Source organism: Microcaecilia unicolor, chromosome 1, assembly GCF_901765095.1.
Source record: "Microcaecilia unicolor chromosome 1, aMicUni1.1, whole genome shotgun sequence".
Classification (NCBI taxonomy): domain Eukaryota; kingdom Metazoa; phylum Chordata; class Amphibia; order Gymnophiona; family Siphonopidae; genus Microcaecilia; species Microcaecilia unicolor.
The window spans coordinates 626,109,117-626,127,020 of record NC_044031.1 but is presented as its reverse complement, the minus strand read 5'-3'; the positions used below and the strand labels follow the sequence as shown (position 1 = coordinate 626,127,020).

Sequence of the window (17,904 nt, the reverse complement as noted above, 5' to 3'; positions counted from 1 at the left end):
TAAAAGCATACTTCTCCAGTTCACCAATCAGAAATACAACCAGATCAACACGAACATATCTATACCTCCACTACCCAAGCTGCAAAGGACTTAAATACAAATCAACTCATGCATCCAGCTTTTCCTACATAAGCACGCAACTATGGAACGCATTTACCAAAATCCGTGAAAACAACATATAACCACCTAAACTTCTGGAAATCACTAAAAACTTACCTGTTCATAAAGGCCTACCCTACCTACCCAACTTAAATGCCCGAACCCTGCAACACTACGAAACCAAAGTATGTAATGGACATAATGTAACTCTTCCTCTATACAATTCCATAATATGTTTGTTCCACATGAACCTCATTCTACCACAACACCACTGTGTAACTGTTTATACCGGAATTGGCAAACGCCTTTACAGTACTAAGTAAGCCACATTGAGCCTGCAAATAGGTGGGAAAATGTGGGATACAAATGTAACAAATAAATAAATCATTCTTTCAGGTCAAAAATTATTAATGATTTTGCTTCTAAGTCTACCTCCTTGCAATTTCTTTTCATGTTCTCTACTCTACAGCTTCCCCATCTTTTGGAAAAGGTTAATTCATTAATAACATTTGAGTATTTAAATGTCTGCATCAGATCTCTCAATCCTTCCTCTTCTCCAGAGTATACTTATTCCCACAATAAGTAATTCCCTAATCTTTTATTTGTACTGTTTGTCTTAATTACATAGTAAACTCTGTTGAGCAGAGACTGCTCAAACGTGTTTAGTGTACAGTGCTACGTACATCTAGTGGCAGAACAGAAATGATAAATAGTAGTAGTAGTAGTAGTAGTAGAAGAGCATGGACTGCCTCAAATTATTTAGTGTGCAATGCTCTGCAAGTCTAGTGGCGCTATAGAAATGATTAGAAGTAGTAGTAGCAAAAGAGAGGGACTGTCTCAAACATGTCTAGTGTACAGCGCTGTGTACGTCTAGTGGCACTACAGAAATGATAAGTAGTAGTAGTGGTAGAAGCAGAGCAGGGACTCTCTCTAAAAAGTTTATTATACAGCGCTGTGTACGTCTAGTAGAGCTATAGAAATAGTAAGTAGTAGCAGTAGTAGAGCAGGGACCATCTCATACATGTTTAGCGTACGGCGCTGCATATAGCTAGTAGCACTACAGAAATAAGTAGTAGTATTAGAGCAGGGACTGTCTAAAACGTGTTTACTATACAGCACTGTGTACATCTAGTAGCGCTATAGAAATGCTAAGTAGTTGTAGAGCATGGACTATCGCTTACATGTTTAGTGAACGGCGTTGCAGAAGTCTAGTAGCAGAGCAGGGACTGTCTCTTACATGTTTAGTGTACGGCAAAGCAGAAGTCTAGTAGCAGTATAAAAATGATAAGCAGTAGTACAGCAGCGACCGGCTCTTACATGTTTACCGTATGGCGCTGTGGAAGTCCAGTAGCACTACAGAAATGATAAGTAGTAATAGAGCAGCGACTGTTTATGTGTTTAGTGTTTGGCGCTGTGGAAGTCTAGTAGCAGTATAGAAATGATAAGTTCCTTAAGTTTCTGGCTCTGGCATGCGCCTAAGGGAGCCATCTCTTGCTGGTGGCATATTGCAGCGAGCAGGGCGATCTGGGGAGTGCTGGAGCCAATGGGGATGACCACGTATGTGGGTCCCCGTGCCAGTGTGGAGGAAACAGAGGACCCAGTGACATTCTAGGCGAGTCAGGGAGCGGATGCATGGCCATGGCTGTGACAGTGTGTTATTTCCTTGCATCTTACAAGCTGCTTAGAGGCTGACAGGGATAATTTGTAACCTTTGCTCTGTTCTACCTGGCTTTCTTTTACCTTTGTTGAAACTTCTCTATTGATACTCCCTAAATGTCCTGTTAAAATAGTATCCTTCAAAAATACCTCATTCCCAACCATGTACTCCTGAGCAACTGTCAGCTTCTCCTCCACCTCGTTCTAATTTAAAAGCTGCTCTGCCTCCTTTTCAAATGTTAGTGCCAGCAACCTGGGGAGGGGTTAAAACTGCAGCTGCTGGGGGCAGGTGGGAGGGAAGAGAGGCTAAGGCTGAAGCTTTTGGGGGTAGGTTGGTGGGTGCACAGTCCCACCCACTCATAGCAGCTGCAGGTTTGGCTTCTCTCCCATTGCACCACTAATTGCCTCTCTCCATTGCCAGATAGACAGTAGATGAGTGGGTGAAGGGAAGAGCAGTTGCCTCTGTCTGTTCCTTCCCTGCTACTGTGGCAAATAACTTTGCAGTGCATCATCTTTATGAATGTGCAATTTATAAATGTGGATAAAATGAATAAAAATTCCTGTCACTTCAACTCTGGATCCAAGATTTTCTGGTTGGCTCCTTGATCCTAAGAAACTCTATCAAGCTCTGCTTTATCTCATTCATGGATAGCTATGTGTAGAGCCCTTGGGGCTCTCTGCTCTCTCCAATTCTATTTAATGTTTTGACGAGTTCCCTTGGAAAGACTCTACAAAACCTACAGACAAGGAGATGGGACGACTTCCCTATGAGGAAAGGCTACAGCGGGCTAGGGGCTCTTCAGTTTGGAGAAGAAATGGCTGAGGGGAGGTATGAAAAAGCGTTATAAAATACTGGGTGGCGTGGAATGGGTAGACATGAATCACTTGTTTACCCTTTCCAAAAATACAAGGACAAGGGGGCACGCAATGAAGCTACTAAGTTGTAAAGAAAATTTTTTTAATGGAGAAAATATTTCTTCACTCAACATGTAATTCAACTCTAGCATTCGTTGCCAGAGAATGTAGTAAAAGCAGTTAGCTTATCAGGGTTTAAAAGAGGTTTGGATAAAATCCTAAAAGTCCATAAGCCTTTAAGATGAATGTGGGGAAATGTAGCCTAGTAGTTAGTGCAGTGGACTTTGATCCTAGGGAACTGGGCTCGTATTCCCACTGCAGCTCCTTGTGACTCCGAGCAAGTCACTTAACCCTCCATTGCGCCGGGTACAAATAAGTACCTGAATATACTATGTAAACCGCTTTGAATGTAGTTGCAAAAACCACAGAAAGGTGGTATATCAAGTCATATTTCCCTTTCCCTTATTTCTAGGATAAGCAGCATAAAATGGGATCTTGCCACATATTTATGACTTGGATTGGCTACTGTTAGAAAGATACTGGGCTTGATGGACCTTCGGTCTGTTCCAGTATAGCACTGCTTATGTTTTTATGTTAAGCTTGTATACTTATGAATGTGGATGAAGAGTACTATCATCTCCAATGCTCAACAGTTTATAGATGCTGTTGAAATTTGGCCTTACAGTATCAATTAAAATTGAACATTGACAAAACAAAGTTACTCTGGGTAGACCCCTTGCTGAAATTATTACCTGATCCCAAGGTAGTCCTCAGAGACAACATACACTCCACTGAATCTCCTTTAAGAGTCCCAGTCCCAGGGATCATCATTGATTCAACATTGTCTTTTGATGCTGATATTAATTTAATTAGGAAAGTGTTTAAGAAACTTCACTAGTTGCAGAAAATTTAGGAAATAATTGTTATTCAATCATAATTTACTCTAAATTGTTGGGCCTAAAAAACTGAAAAAACATCTGCAAATTTTACAAAACACATCAGCTAGATTGCTTTGCTGCAGGGGCATAGCTGCTATGGGGCCAGGGCCCCTGTAGATTTGGCAAACCCCCCCCCCCCCCCCGCCTGCTACCTTTGCTAGCGGGGGACCCCAACCCCCGCCAGCCAAAGTCTTCTTCCTTCGTTTGGTTTCTTCTAACTGAGTCTGACATCAGACTCACAGAAACAGAACGAAGCCCTGCAGATCGCAAGGCTTCGTTCTGTTTCTGTGAGTCTGACGTCCTGCACGTTGTACGTGCAGGATGTCAGACTCAGAAACCAAACGAAGGAAGAAGACTTCAGCTGGCGGGGGTTGGGGTCCCCATCAGCAAAGGTAGCAGGCGGCGGGGGGGGGGGGGGGTCAAAGTTGTTGGAGGTGTCGGCAAGGGCGGGTGGGGGGAGGGGTCGGTGGCACCGGGGGGGGGGGGAGGGCTAAAATGTGCCCCCTCACCTCGGCTCTGGACCCACCCACCGTTGAAGTCTGGCTACGCCCCTGCTTTGCTGTGCTCGAGATTTCACTGGGGAACACCACTTTTTCAGGTTACATTTATATAGCGAATGCTACATACCTGTAGAAGGTATTCTCCGAGGACAGCAGGCTGATCGTTCTCACTGATGGGTTGACGTCCTCGGCAGCCCCCTCCATCGGAAAGTTTACTAGCAAAGGCCTTTGCTAGTCCTCGCGCGCCCATGCGCACCGCGCATGCGCGGCCGTCTTCCCGCCCGAAACCGGCTCGAGCCGGCCAGTCCAGTATGTAGCAAGACAATACACTTCAAGGGAAGACTCAACTCCAAAGGGGAGGCGGGCGGGTTTGTGAGAACAATCAGCCTGCTGTCCTCGGAGAATACCTTCTACAGGTATGTAGCATTCGCTTTCTCCGAGGACAAGCAGGCTGCTTGTTCTCACTGATGGGGTATCCCTAGCCCCCAGGCTCACTCAAAACAACAACCATGGTCAATTGGGCCTCGCAACGGCGAGGACATAAATGAGATTGACCTAAAAAAATTACCAACTAACTGAGAGTGCAGCCTGGAACAGAACAAACAGGGCCCTCGGGGGGTGGAGTTGGATCCTAAAGCCCAAACAGGTTCTGAAGAACTGACTGCCCGAACCGACTATCGCGTCGGGTGTCCTGCTGCAGGCAGTAATGAGATGTGAATGTGTGGACAGATGACCACGTCGCAGCTTTGCAAATTTCTTCAATGGAGGCTGACTTCAAGTGGGCTACCGACGCAGCCATGGCTCTAACATTATGAGCCGTGACATGACCCTCAAGAGCCAGCCCCGCCTGGGCGTAAGTGAAGGAAATGCAATCTGCTAGCCAATTGGATATGGTGCGTTTCCCTACAGCCACTCCCCTCCTATTGGGATCAAAAGAAACAAACAATTGGGCAGACTGTCTGTGGGGCTGTGTCCGCTCCAGGTAGAAGGCCAATGCTCTCTTGCAGTCCAATGTGTGCAGCTGACGTTCAGCAGGGCAGGAATGAGGACGGGGAAAAAATGTTGGCAAGACAATTGACTGGTTCAGATGGAACTCCGACACGACCTTTGGCAAGAACTTAGGGTGAGTGCGGAGGACTACTCTGTTATGATGAAATTTGGTGTAAGGGGCCTGGGCTACCAGGGCCTGAAGCTCACTGACTCTACAAGCCGAAGTAACTGCCACCAAGAAAATGACCTTCCAGGTCAAGTACTTCAGATGGCAGGAATTCAGTGGCTCAAAAGGAGGTTTCATCAGCTGGGTGAGAACGACATTGAGATCCCATGACACTGTAGGAGGCTTGACAGGGGGCTTTGACAAAAGCAAACCTCTCATGAAGCGAACAACTAAAGGCTGTCCTGAGATCGGCTTACCTTCCACACGGTAATGGTATGCACTGATTGCACTAAGGTGAACCCTTACAGAGTTGGTCTTGAGACCAGACTCAGACAAGTGCAGAAGGTAGTCAAGCAGGGTCTGTGTAGGACAAGAGCGAGGATCTAGGGCCTTGCTGTCACACCAGACGGCAAACCTCCTCCAATGGAAGAAGTAACTTCTCTTAGTGGAGTCTTTCCTGGAAGCAAGCAAGATGCGGGAGACACCCTCTGACAGACCCAAAGAGGCAAAGTCTACGCCCTCAACATCCAGGCCGTGAGAGCCAGAGACTGGAGGTTGGGATGCAGAAGCGCCCCCTCGTCCTGTGTGATGAGGGTCGGAAAACACTCCAATCTCCACGGTTCTTCGGAGGATAACTCCAGAAGAAGGGGGAACCAGATCTGACGCGGCCAAAAAGGAGCAATCAGAATCATGGTGCCTCGGTCTTGCTTGAGTTTCAACAAAGTCTTCCCCACCAGAGGGATGGGAGGATAAGCATACAGCAGGCCCTCCCCCCAATCCAGGAGGAAGGCATCCGATGCTAGTCTGCCGGGGGCCTGAAGCCTGGAACAGAACTGAGGGACTTTGTGGTTCGCTCGAGATGCGAAGAGATCCACCAAGGGGGTGCCCCACGCTTGGAAGATCTGTCGCACTACCCTGGAACTGAGCGACCACTCGTGAGGTTGCATAATCCTGCTCAACCTGTCGGCCAGACTGTTGTTTACGCCTGCCAGATATGTGGCTTGGAGCACCATGCCGAGACGGCGAGCCCAGAGCCACATGCTGACGGCTTCCTGACACAGGGGGCGAGATCCGGTGCCCCCCTGCTTGTTGGCATAGTACATGGCAACCTGGTTGTCTGTCTGAATTTGGACAATTTGGTGGGACAGCCGATCTCTGAAAGCCTTCAGAGCGTTCCAGATCGCTCGCAACTCCAGAAGATTGATCTGTAGATCGCGTTCTTGGAGGGACCAACTTCCTTGGGTGTGAAGCCCATCGACATGAGCTCCCCATCCCAGGAGAGACGCATCCGTGGTCAGCACTTTTTGTGGCTGAGGAATTTGGAAGGGACGTCCCAGAGTCAAATTGGAGCGAATCGTCCACCAATACAGGGATTCGAGAAAACTCGTGGACAGGTGGATCACGTCGTCTAGTCCCCCAGCGGCCTGATACCACTGGGAGGCTAGGGTCCATTGAGCAGATCGCATGTGAAGGCGGGTCATGGGAGTCACATGAACTGTGGAGGCCATGTGGCCCAGCAATCTCAACATCTGCCGAGCTGTGATCTGCTGGGACGCTCGCACCCGCGAGACGAGGGACAACAAGTTGTTGGCTCTCGCCTCTGGGAGATAGGCGCGAGCCGTCCGAGAATCCAGCAGGGCTCCTATGAATTCGAGTTTCTGCACTGGGGAAAGATGGGACTTTGGGTAATTTATCACAAACCCCAGTAGCTCCAGGAGGCGAATAGTCATCTGCATGGACTGCAGGGCTCCTCCCTCGGATGTGTTCTTCACCAGCCAATCGTCGAGATAGGGGAACACGTGCACCCCCAGCCTGCGAAGTGCCGCTGCTACCACAGCTAGGCACTTTGTGAACACCCTGGGCGCAGAGGCGAGCCCAAAGGGTAGCACACAGTACTGGAAGTGGCGTGTGCCCAACTGAAATCGCAGATACTGTCTGTGAGCTGGCAGTATCGGGATGTGTGTGTAGGCATCCGTCAAGTCCAGAGAGCATAGCCAATCGTTTTGCTGAATCATGGGGAGAAGGGTGCCCAGGGAAAGCATCCTGAACTTTTCTTTGACCAGATATTTGTTCAGGGCCCTTAGGTCTAGGATGGGACGCATCCCCCCTGTTTTCTTTTCCACAAGGAAGTACCTGGAATAGAATCCCAGCCCTTCTTGCCCGGATGGCACGGGCTCGACCGCATTGGCGCTGAGAAGGGCGGAGAGTTCCTCTGCAAGTACCTGCTTGTGCTGGAAGCTGTAAGACTGAGCTCCCGGTGGACAATTTGGAGGTTTTGAGGCCAAATTGAGGGTGTATCCTTGCCGGACTATTTGGAGAACCCACTGATCGGAGGTTATGAGAGGCCACCTTTGGTGAAAAGCTTTCAACCTCCCCCCGACTGGCAGGTCGCCCGGCACTGACACTTGGATGTCGGCTATGCTCTGCTGGAGCCAGTCAAAAGCTCGCCCCTTGCTTTTGCTGGGGAGCCGCGGGGCCTTGCTGAGGCGCACGCTGCTGACGAGAGCAAGCGCGCTGGGGCTTAGCCTGGGCCGCAGGCTGTCGAGAAGGAGGATTGTACCTACGCTTACCAGAAGCATAGGGACCAGTCTTCCTTCCCCCAAAAAATCTTCTACCTGTAGAGGTAGAGGCTGAAGGCTGCCAGCGGGAGAACTTGTCGAATGCGGTGTCCCGCTGGTGGAGAGACTCTACCACCTGCTCGACTTTTTCTCCAAAAATGTTGTCCGCACGGCAAGGCGAGTCCGCAATCCGCTGCTGGAGTCTATTCTCCAGGTCGGCGGCACGCAGCCATGAGAGCCTGCGCATCACCACACCTTGAGCAGCGGCCCTGGACGCAACATCAAAAGTGTCATAAACTCCTCTGGCCAGGAATTTTCTGCACGCCTTCAGCTGCCTGACCACCTCCTGAAAAGGCTTGGCTTGCTCAGGGGGAAGAGCATCAACCAAGCCCGCCAACTGCCGCACATTGTTCCGCATGTGTATGCTCGTGTAGAGCTGTAAGACTGGATCTTGGCCACGAGCATAGAAGAATGGTAGGCCTTCCTCCCAAAGGAGTCTAAGGTTCTAGGGTCTTTGCCCGGGGGCGCCGAAGCATGCTCCCTAGAACTCTTAGCCTTCTTTAGGGCCAAATCCACAACTCCAGAGTCATGAGGCAACTGGGTGCGCATCAGCTCTGGGTCCCCATGGATCCGGTACTGGGACTCGAACTTCTTGGGAATGTGGGGATTACTTAGTGGCTTGGTCCAGTTCGCAAGCAATGTCTTTTTCAGGACATGGTGCAAGGGAACAGTGGACGCTTCCTTAGGTGGAGAAGGATAGTCCAGGAGCTCAAACATTTCAGCCCTGGGCTCGTCCTCCACAACCACCGGGAAGGGGATGGCCGTAGACATCTCCCGGACAAAGGAAGCAAAAGACAGACTCTCGGGAGGAGAAAGCTGTCTTTCAGGAGAGGGAGTGGGATCAGAAGGAAGACCCTCAGACTCCTCGTCAGAGAAATATCTGGGGTCCTCCTCTTCCTCCCACGAGGCCTCACCCTCGGTGTCAGACACAAGTTCACGGACTTGTGTCTGCAACCTCGCCCTGCTCGACTCGGTGGAACCCCGTCCACGGTGGGGGCGTCGAGAGGTAGACTCCCTCGCCCGCATCGGCGAAGCTCCCTCCGCCGACGTAGTCGGGGAGCCTTCCTGGGAGGTGGCCGCGGTCGGCACCGCACGCGGTACCGACGTCGGGGACCTCAACCTGGGCGATGGGCCAGCCGGCGCCACGCTCGACGGTACCGGAGGCGCAAGCACCGCCGGTACCGGAGGGGTAGGGCGCAACAGCTCTCCCAGAATCTCTGGGAGAACGGCCCGGAGGCTCTCGTTTAGAGCGGCTGCAGAGAAAGGCTGAGAGGTCGATGCAGGCGTCGACGTCAGAACCTGTTCCGGGCGAGGAGGCTGTTCCGGGCTGTCCAGAGTGGAGCGCATCGACACCTCCTGAACAGAGGGTGAGCGGTCCTCTCGGTGCCGATGCCTGCTGGGTGCCGAATCCCTCGGCGACCCAGAGCTCTCGGTGCCGACACGGGGAGGAGACCGGTGTCGATGCTTCTTCGACTTCTTCCGAAGCATGTCACCGGAGCTCCCCGGCACCGACGAGGACGTAGAATCCATCCGTCGCTTCCTCGGGGCCGAGACCGAAGAGGGTCGATCCCGGGGGGGCTGTACCGCAGGAGCCCTCAGGGTAGGAGGAGACCCACCCGAAGGCTCACCGCCACCAGCAGGGGAATGGACAGCCCTCACCTGCACTCCTGACGATGCACCTCCGTCCGACGACATCAGCAGACGAAGTCTCGGTACCACCGACGTCGATACAGTCGCCCGATGCCTCGGCGCCGATGCAGAGGTCCGATGCCTCGATGCAGTCGATGGAACGGCAGCCAAGGAAGATGGTCCGGACGCTGACGACGTCGATGCACTCGATGCCGACGAAGAGCCCGAGAACAAAACGTTCCACTGGGCTAATCTCGCTACCTGAGTCCGCCTTTGTAACAGGGAACACAGACTGCAGTTCTGAGGGCGGTGCTGGGCCCCTAGACACTGAAGACACGCAGAGTGCCTATCAGTGAGCGAGATTACCCGGGCGCACTGGGTGCACTTCTTGAAGCCGCTGGAAGGCTTCGATGTCATGGGCGGAAAAATCACGCCGGCGAAATCAAAAGCCGAAATGGCGAAAATTGAAGCACCAAAATTTAGAGGGAGAAAAATCTCGACCGGGGCCAAAAGAGGCCTACCCCGACAACGAAAGAAAACTTACGGGGCAAAAACTGGAAATACGGGAAGGGCAGAAAACCCGAAAGGGTCTTCCGGAATACTACCGGAGCGCTTCCCGAACTTTTGCAAGGTAAAAAAAGGACAAAAACACGTCGAAAAGGACGCGCGAGGTCGACTCTCTGGGGCACGAACGGCGTAACACGACCGTACCGAGTGCGGACGAAAGAAGACTGGCCGGCTCGAGCCGGTTTCGGGCGGGAAGACGGCCGCGCATGCGCGGTGCGCATGGGCGCGCGAGGACTAGCAAAGGCCTTTGCTAGTAAACTTTCCGATGGAGGGGGCTGCCGAGGACGTCAACCCATCAGTGAGAACAAGCAGCCTGCTTGTCCTCGGAGAAATATTGTGTGACTCTGGAGGGCAAAATAACCTTTAAATTAGGTATTATATTTACAATCGCATATGGATAGATTCATTATATATGTTTTGATTACTGATTTTCTTCCTGTCAAGTAGATTACACAGAAAAACTCAGTTTTCACTTTAACATTACTTTAAGTAATGTTAGATATAAACTTTTTTTTTTTTACTTCTTGTTTTCATAACAGGCTGCTAAAATTTGGACTCTGCTCCCTAAGGCAGCGGCTCCCAAACCTGGTCCTGGAGGTACCCCAACCAGTGTTTTCAGGATACCCACAAACAGCCATGAGAGAGATTTGCATGCAGTGAAGGCAGTGCATGCACATCTCTCATGAATATTCATTATGGATATTCTTGGGTGTCTTGGGAACCACTGCCCTAAGGACATCAGACCATTATTAAAATTGACTTGGGGAAAATCCACCGCTTATTTTCTAGAATAAGCAGCATAAAATGTATTGTACTGTTTTGGGAACTTGCCAGGTACTTTCTAACCTCCAGAACTTACCAAGTTAAATCCAACTCAATCTTATCACCGCCATGGAAAGCTGACTGTGGTGTCCCTCAAGGCTCGCCTCTTTCCCCTACACTCTTCAACATAATGCTGATTCCTTTGGCCAAGTCCCTATCCAAACTTGGCCTCAACCCGTTCATCTATGCAGATGACGTCACTATCTACGTTCCTTTCAGAAATGATTTAACTGAAATCTCCAATGAAATTAAACTTGGATTACACACCCATGGTCACTTGGGCAAATTCATTTAAATTAAAATTTAATACTGAGAAAACTCATTGCCTTATCATCTCTTCTCCTTATAATAAGTTCAAACCCTCAACCTTAATCACTCCTGATCTTACCCTTCCGGTCTCTGAGAGTCTAAAAATACTTACATAGTAACATAGTAGATGACGGCAGAAAAAGACCTGCATGGTCCATCCAGTCTGCCCAACAAGATAACTCATATGTGCTACTTTTTGTGTATACCTTACCTTGATTTGTATCTGTCTTTTTCAGGGCACAGACCGTATAAGTCTGCCCAGCACTAGCCCCGCCTCCCAACCACCAGCCCCACCTCTGCCATCCAATCTCCACTACTTGGTGTAATTGTTGATCATAACTTATCACTCGTGAACCAAACAAACTCCACCACCAAGAAAATATTCTTCTCTCTATGGAAACTAAAATGGATAAAACCTTTGAGCAGGGACTGTCTTTCTTCTATGTTTGTGCAGCGCTGCGTATGCCTTGTAGCGCTATAGAAATGCTAAATAGTAGTAGTAGTAGTAGTATTTCCCCAGACAAATATTTCGTAACCTAGTTCAATCACTGGTATTAAGCCACCTAGACTACTTTAATGAAATATACACAGGATGCAAAGAACAACTTCTAAAGAAACTCCAAACCGCCCAGAATACAGCAGCCAGATTAATCTATGGAAAATAGACCCCTTCGTGAGAAACTACACTGGCTTCCAGTAAAGGAACAAATTACTTTTAAATTTGTACCATGGTCCATAAAATTCTTTATGGTGAAGCCCCAGGTTACATGGATACCCTTATCACTCTGCCATCCAGGAATTCTTGCAGATCATCCCGTTCATATTTAAATCTACATCATCCTACCTGTAATGGTCTCAAATATAAATCCACATACGCTTTCACCTTTTCCTTTATTAGCACTCAACTATGGAATGCATTACCTAAATCTGTGAAAATCATTAATGATCATCTGAACTTCAGAAAATCTCTTAAAACCAGATTATTTGGAAAGGCTTATCCTAATGGACCCGTCTCAAATCCATAATTCCTGGAACACAACTAATTTATGGACCTCATGGACTCTATTACCCTTCCCCTCTTTTATTTATTTGTTATATTTGTATCCCACATTTTCCTACATATTTGCAGGCTCAATGTGGCTTACATAATACCGTGAAGGCATTCGCCAAATCAAGTAGGGGATAGGTACAACATGTTGTATTGGGATAGGGAAGATAAGATTCAATCAAGTTGGGTAGAGGTAAAAGAGTTCATTAATGTCCAATACGATCTTTAATAGTGAAGTGTTGCAGGGTTCAGTCATTTAAGTTGGGTCATTCGGATATGCCCTTCTGAATAGGTGAGTCCTTAATGACTTTCTGAATTTTAGGTAATCATAAGTTATTTTCACCACTTGTGGCAATGTGTTCCACAGGCGCGTGCCTATGTAAGAGAAGTTGGACGCATGGGTTGTCTTGTATTTTAGTCCTTTGCAATTTGGGTAACGGAGATTCATGTAAGACCGTGATGAACTGGTACTATTTCTAATAGGGAGATTGATTAGGTCAATCATGTAATCTGGGACTACTCCATAGATAATCTTATGGACTAAGGTGCAGATTTTGAAAGAGATGTGTTCTTTGATAGGAAGACAGTGCAATTGTTCACAGAGTGGTGTGGCACTTTGGAATCGTGTCTTACCAAATATCAATCTGGCTGCTGTGTTTTGTGCCGTTTGGAGTTTCCTTGTGAGTTGTTCCTTACATCCCACATAGATTCAATTGCAGTAATCAACGTGGCTTAAAACCATTGATTGAATTAGATTGCGAAAAACATCTCTTGGGAAGAAAGGTTTTAAACGCTTGAGTTTTACCTCGTCCCTTGTACTTACTATCCTTCCTATTCACCTTACTATACTTCGTTTGTTTACCGGACTGGCGATTGCCTTTACGGACTGAAGTTAGCCACATTGAGCCTGCCAATGGGTGGGAAAATGTGGGGTATAAATGTTATAAATAAATAAATACTTGGATCGGCCACTGATGGAAACAGGATGCTGGGCTTGATGAGCCTTTGGGCTGTCCCAGTCTGGTAATACTTATGTACGTAATGACTTTTGGAAGAAATTGAAAACTGTTTTGTTTCTTAAAACTTTGGAAATCTAATTCAGTCTTATATTTTGAGTTATCTATGTCAACATTTCCCAGTAACTGACTGACTTCTTTGTTGGAATCTATGATAAATCAGAATTCTGGAAATTGCTGAATATAAGAATGTATTGCATTTTTAATGTTATTTTTATGTTATGTTATTTTCATTTTTTTCTGCATTAGAACTTGATGTATTAATGATAATATAAGCAAACAAAAAATCTGAAGTGGTGGATGGGCTCTATGCAACTCCTCTGCAGCTGTTTCACATGGGACCTTTTTTGGAAAGGCCGCAGGTGTATGGTGATGTTACATAACATGCAGTGGCGTTGTAAGAGCATACAGGGGGGGCAGAGTATGGGCCCAGACAAGGCAGTGGGTGCACTGGGATTAGGGATCCAAAAATCTGTTTGTTAGGGCTAGAAGAAAAAACCGTGGTAGGAACAGGCAAGAAACAGTCGGTGCAGAACCTGTAAGTAGCAGCTTGTTTGGACATAGAAAGACAGTAGTGGGCTTCTACATGCCTCTCATTACTGGGTGGAGATGAAGTATGATAATCTTACACGGTCCCTAAAAGGGGGATATGTTTGAACAAATTGGGCTTGGGTCATGTGACAGCATGCCAGCTAAGAAGGTGGGCAGTGCAGGGCAAATGTGTGATCTGGGGACTGGGATAGGTTTCAATATTTGCATGATTGATCAAAGAAGGGAAGTTTCTCTGTGGGAGGAAGGGGGAAAGGATTTAAGGTAGAATGCGGAAAGTATTTGGGGCTTTGGTCTGAATCAGGATGTTATGGTCATCAGAGTTTGATGGGAATGTATGATTTTCCGCATTGTTGACTGATTTGTTTCCCTGTTTCAATAGATTATGGATTTAAAATAAATTTCAAATGTGCACCCATACTGAGGAGCAGGGTGAAAAGGATGATGGCTGTTCAGAGCACCCAGCAGTTACGGGTTTTGGTTATCTCTATCCTCTTGTATAAAAACTCTTGATTAGCTACAGTTGACTGAAAAAGGGTATGAACGATCTCTTCCTGAGGTGGTGGTGGTCCACCTCAAGCAGTGCTTCTCCTCTCTTGGAGGCCCATCAATCCAGTTGGGTTTTCAGGATTACCTCAATGAATATGGATGAGACAATCGGTATCAATATATACAAAGTTATCTCATGCATATTATTCACTGTCAATCGTGAAAACATAAGTGTGTCTCCAGGAGATGGTTGAGCAGCACTGGCCTAGCAGAAGATGAAGACTCCTTGACAGCCATAATTATTATGACAACACCATAACAAACTTTAATATCTACAGTTTCTGATGCCAAAGAGTTTATCACCTGGGCATGCTGTTAACTTATTGTGAAAGGTCTGGAAGAGTCTGAATCTTTAACTAACATCAATAAAGAGTGTTGTTTCTACTTCCTGGCATTCCACGGTTTGTTTGTAAAGAGCCGTCATCTGTTTCCCACTCCTCCTTCCTGTTAACTTAGTGTGGACATATTCATGCAAACCAGAGGACCACAGCCATTCAAAGCATCTGGCAGTAACTGAGGACACCAAATTCAAGAAGAGATGTCAAAAGCTACCAGACAAGGTGTGTGCCACGCTCATCTCCATCCTACAGTATACAGCATAGCTCAGATTGGAAATGAGCAGGTTGCATAAGAAGTGGAATGGCTGAAGGAAGGTATGTCAGTACTGCATCATGCAGAACTGGTGGGCTGCAATCCTAATACATGACATTGTTCCTTGGAACACTTTATTCCCAAATGATCAAGCAATCTGGGGGTCCTTTTCAGGTGGTGTTACAAATTTTTTCTTTACATTTTATCACTTTCAATGCCACCTCGACCTCAACAGAGGAACAGGACAACTGTACTCTACTGAAAACTGTAGTTGGTTAACTTAGTACTTTAGATAACTTCAGCATGAACACCAGTTTGCTAGAAGGCTGTGGACAGGGATCCTCTATTAATTTTAACAGTCCCAAGTCATCAAATCAATGCTCTGCCTCCTGTTGGAAAGGAAAAAAAATACCATGCAAGTCACGAGAGCTTGCTTAATAACAATACTTATTTTTACAGCATTACTGGATATGTGCAGTGCTCTATCCTGTTGAAAAGCACTGAGCTACAGTACACTCTTATCCCAAGGAGATCACAATGTAAGGGGCTGATGCAGTTCCCTTCAGTTAGCACCACATGCACAGTTACCTAACCACAAGGCAGCACAAAATCCCCAATACTGTTGGAAATAGGCCAAGTACAAAAAACCTATACTAATATGGAACACACAGGTCTGTGCTAATGGCACATGACTTACACACAAAAAACAACTGAATCGGCACTCATCAGGTTGCATACGTGTACAATCATACATACCCTGAAACAACAGCAAATGTACTCATGGATGTACAAGCAGACCAAGAAGTGCCACCACTCATTTGGCAACAAACACTTTACTCTTTCTTCAGCACACTTCCACTCAGCTCCAGTGTTTTCTATTTTAACTCATGTTTTTCATGGATGCCAGAAACAAGTTGTGGGTCCTGAATGCTGGCATTAAAGTGAAGTTAGTGGTTAGTGGGCTGAATATCACTGCTAACAGGTAAATGTCAACTCTACCCAAGCTCTGTCCTGAGCCACTCCAGCAGTACCTAGCCAGAGAGTGCTGAGGTAGTCTGTATTTTCAGCAGTATTATCTAGATATGGTGAACTTTTCCTACCTAAACAAGTCCTCAGAATGTTATCCCCTCTGTGGTCTGATGAAACAAAATTAGAACTTTTTGGCCTGTATGCAAAGTGTTATGTTTGGTGCAAATACAAAAACAGAAAAAAGGAACACTTGGCCTTCAGGATGGAGATAAATGCAGTCCTTTTTATTCTGAAAATGACCCGACACAGGCCGTGTTTTGGCGTACAAACGCCTGCCTCAGGGGTCTAAATTAAAAACATATAAATATAATACTCATAAGTCTGTCAATGAAAACAGACTATATATATATATATATATATATATATATATATATATATATATACACAAATGCAAATACAGAACATAACCCAGATTAACCATCCTTACTATGAAACAGCAGTGATGATGACATGTTAGGATGTTTTTCATCAGCAAGGGCACTTGTCAGAACAGAAAGAACAACAAATGAAGAAAAATACAGAAAAACATACTACAATGTACAAAAAAAACTGAAAGTGGCATTGGAAGTCATCTTCAACATGATGATGACCCAAAGTACACAGTCAAAATTACAATGGAGTCCCTATGACAATTTAATCAGAAGTCTGTGGCATATCTTGAAGATACATGTCCATCAGTTCTCTCAAAGAAATTCAGCAGTTTTGTAAAGAATAATGTCCTAATACCGACAAATCTAAGTGTGCAAAGTTGGTGGAAACCTATCCTAACAGACTCAAAATTATAATTGCTGCCATAGTTGCTTCCACCAAGAATAGACTCGAGGGTGGCAACTTATCCAGATTTTTTTTCTTTTCATTTTTTTTTTTTGGGGGGGCGAGGGAGGTGGGTATACCTTGCCCCACAATAAAATATTTTTCCCTTGAAAGATGTGGGGGGGGGGGGGGGGGGGGAATGTTAATGTATACAAGTCTGATGCACTGACAAAAAAAATCAGACATAGTTTCTCTATAGCCACTATATATTGAGTTTGTGCCCCTTTTTGTATAGAATCCATGTCTATATAGAACTGACCGGTTGATGGTATCGGATAATTTTAATTGTAGTTTTACTGGGTGGTTTAAACTAACCAGGGGTTTCTTAATTGAAAATAAGGCTCTTGAGTCTCTTTCTTATATTTTTATAGTCAATTTAAAAGAACAGGAAGTCCTGTGAGGCTGGTCATGTGAAGGGTAATTCTATCACAGGGCACCTATGATGCCTATTTTAGGCCTAGTCTAAAAGGAACAGTAACAACCTACTTTTCTTTTTAGAATGGCCAAAATCATGCATAAATGATGTCATGATCACTTAAATCAACCCTGAAACTGGCATAAATACCTGTGTCTAGATGTTTGCACATATACGCATAAATGATAGAATTCTGTAAGTTAGATTTGTACCTATGCACATGGCTCAAACCCCAACCTTTCGCACGTTCACCAGCAAAGTATGTGCCACCCCAGCATGGTGCATACTTTTCTGCTAGGCAGTATTCTGTAAGAGGTCATTTACTCTAGAATACTGCCATTTACACACCTTTTTTCCACTTAAAACTAGTCAATTCCTTATAAAATTCAGGGGCAGTGGAATGTCTATTTGTGTAATGGGGAGGGGGCCAGCTTCACCCCCAGCGCTCATCCCAGTTTACCCTTAGTTTTATGTAAATCATACAGAGTTATATGCATCAGTCTTTCTCTTCCTACTTCAACCTCCCATCCCCAGATCTATCTCTAAGCTCCAGCCCCCTTATCAGCCCCTAGCCCCCCCTTTTCTTGGCTCAGCACAAGATTTTGTCTCCTACCCCATCCCTTGGTTTTTGTCCTGTCCCCAGTCCCCGTGTTGTCTTTTCTCCTGTCCCCATTACCTGTGTTAGGTCTGAGCTCCCTTTTACCACCTTGCATCAGCCCTTTTCTCTCAATTCTACCATCTACCA

The 17,904-nt window shown here is 46.5% G+C and overlaps 1 protein-coding gene across 2 annotated transcripts in view; it reads right to left on the bottom strand.

Annotated features, from left to right (window-relative positions):
- GRINA (glutamate ionotropic receptor NMDA type subunit associated protein 1) overlaps nt 1–17,904 on the bottom strand; it is a 146,244-nt gene that overhangs the window by 126,332 nt on the left and 2,008 nt on the right. The window contains exon 2 of one of the 2 annotated variants that reach the window (XM_030220597.1): nt 14,636–15,291. The exons of the other annotated variant lie outside the window; for it this stretch is intronic. The gene's annotated coding sequence lies outside the window, so the exon portion shown is untranslated. The remainder of the gene's footprint in view (nt 1–14,635; nt 15,292–17,904) is intronic. 2 annotated transcript variants of the gene reach the window in all.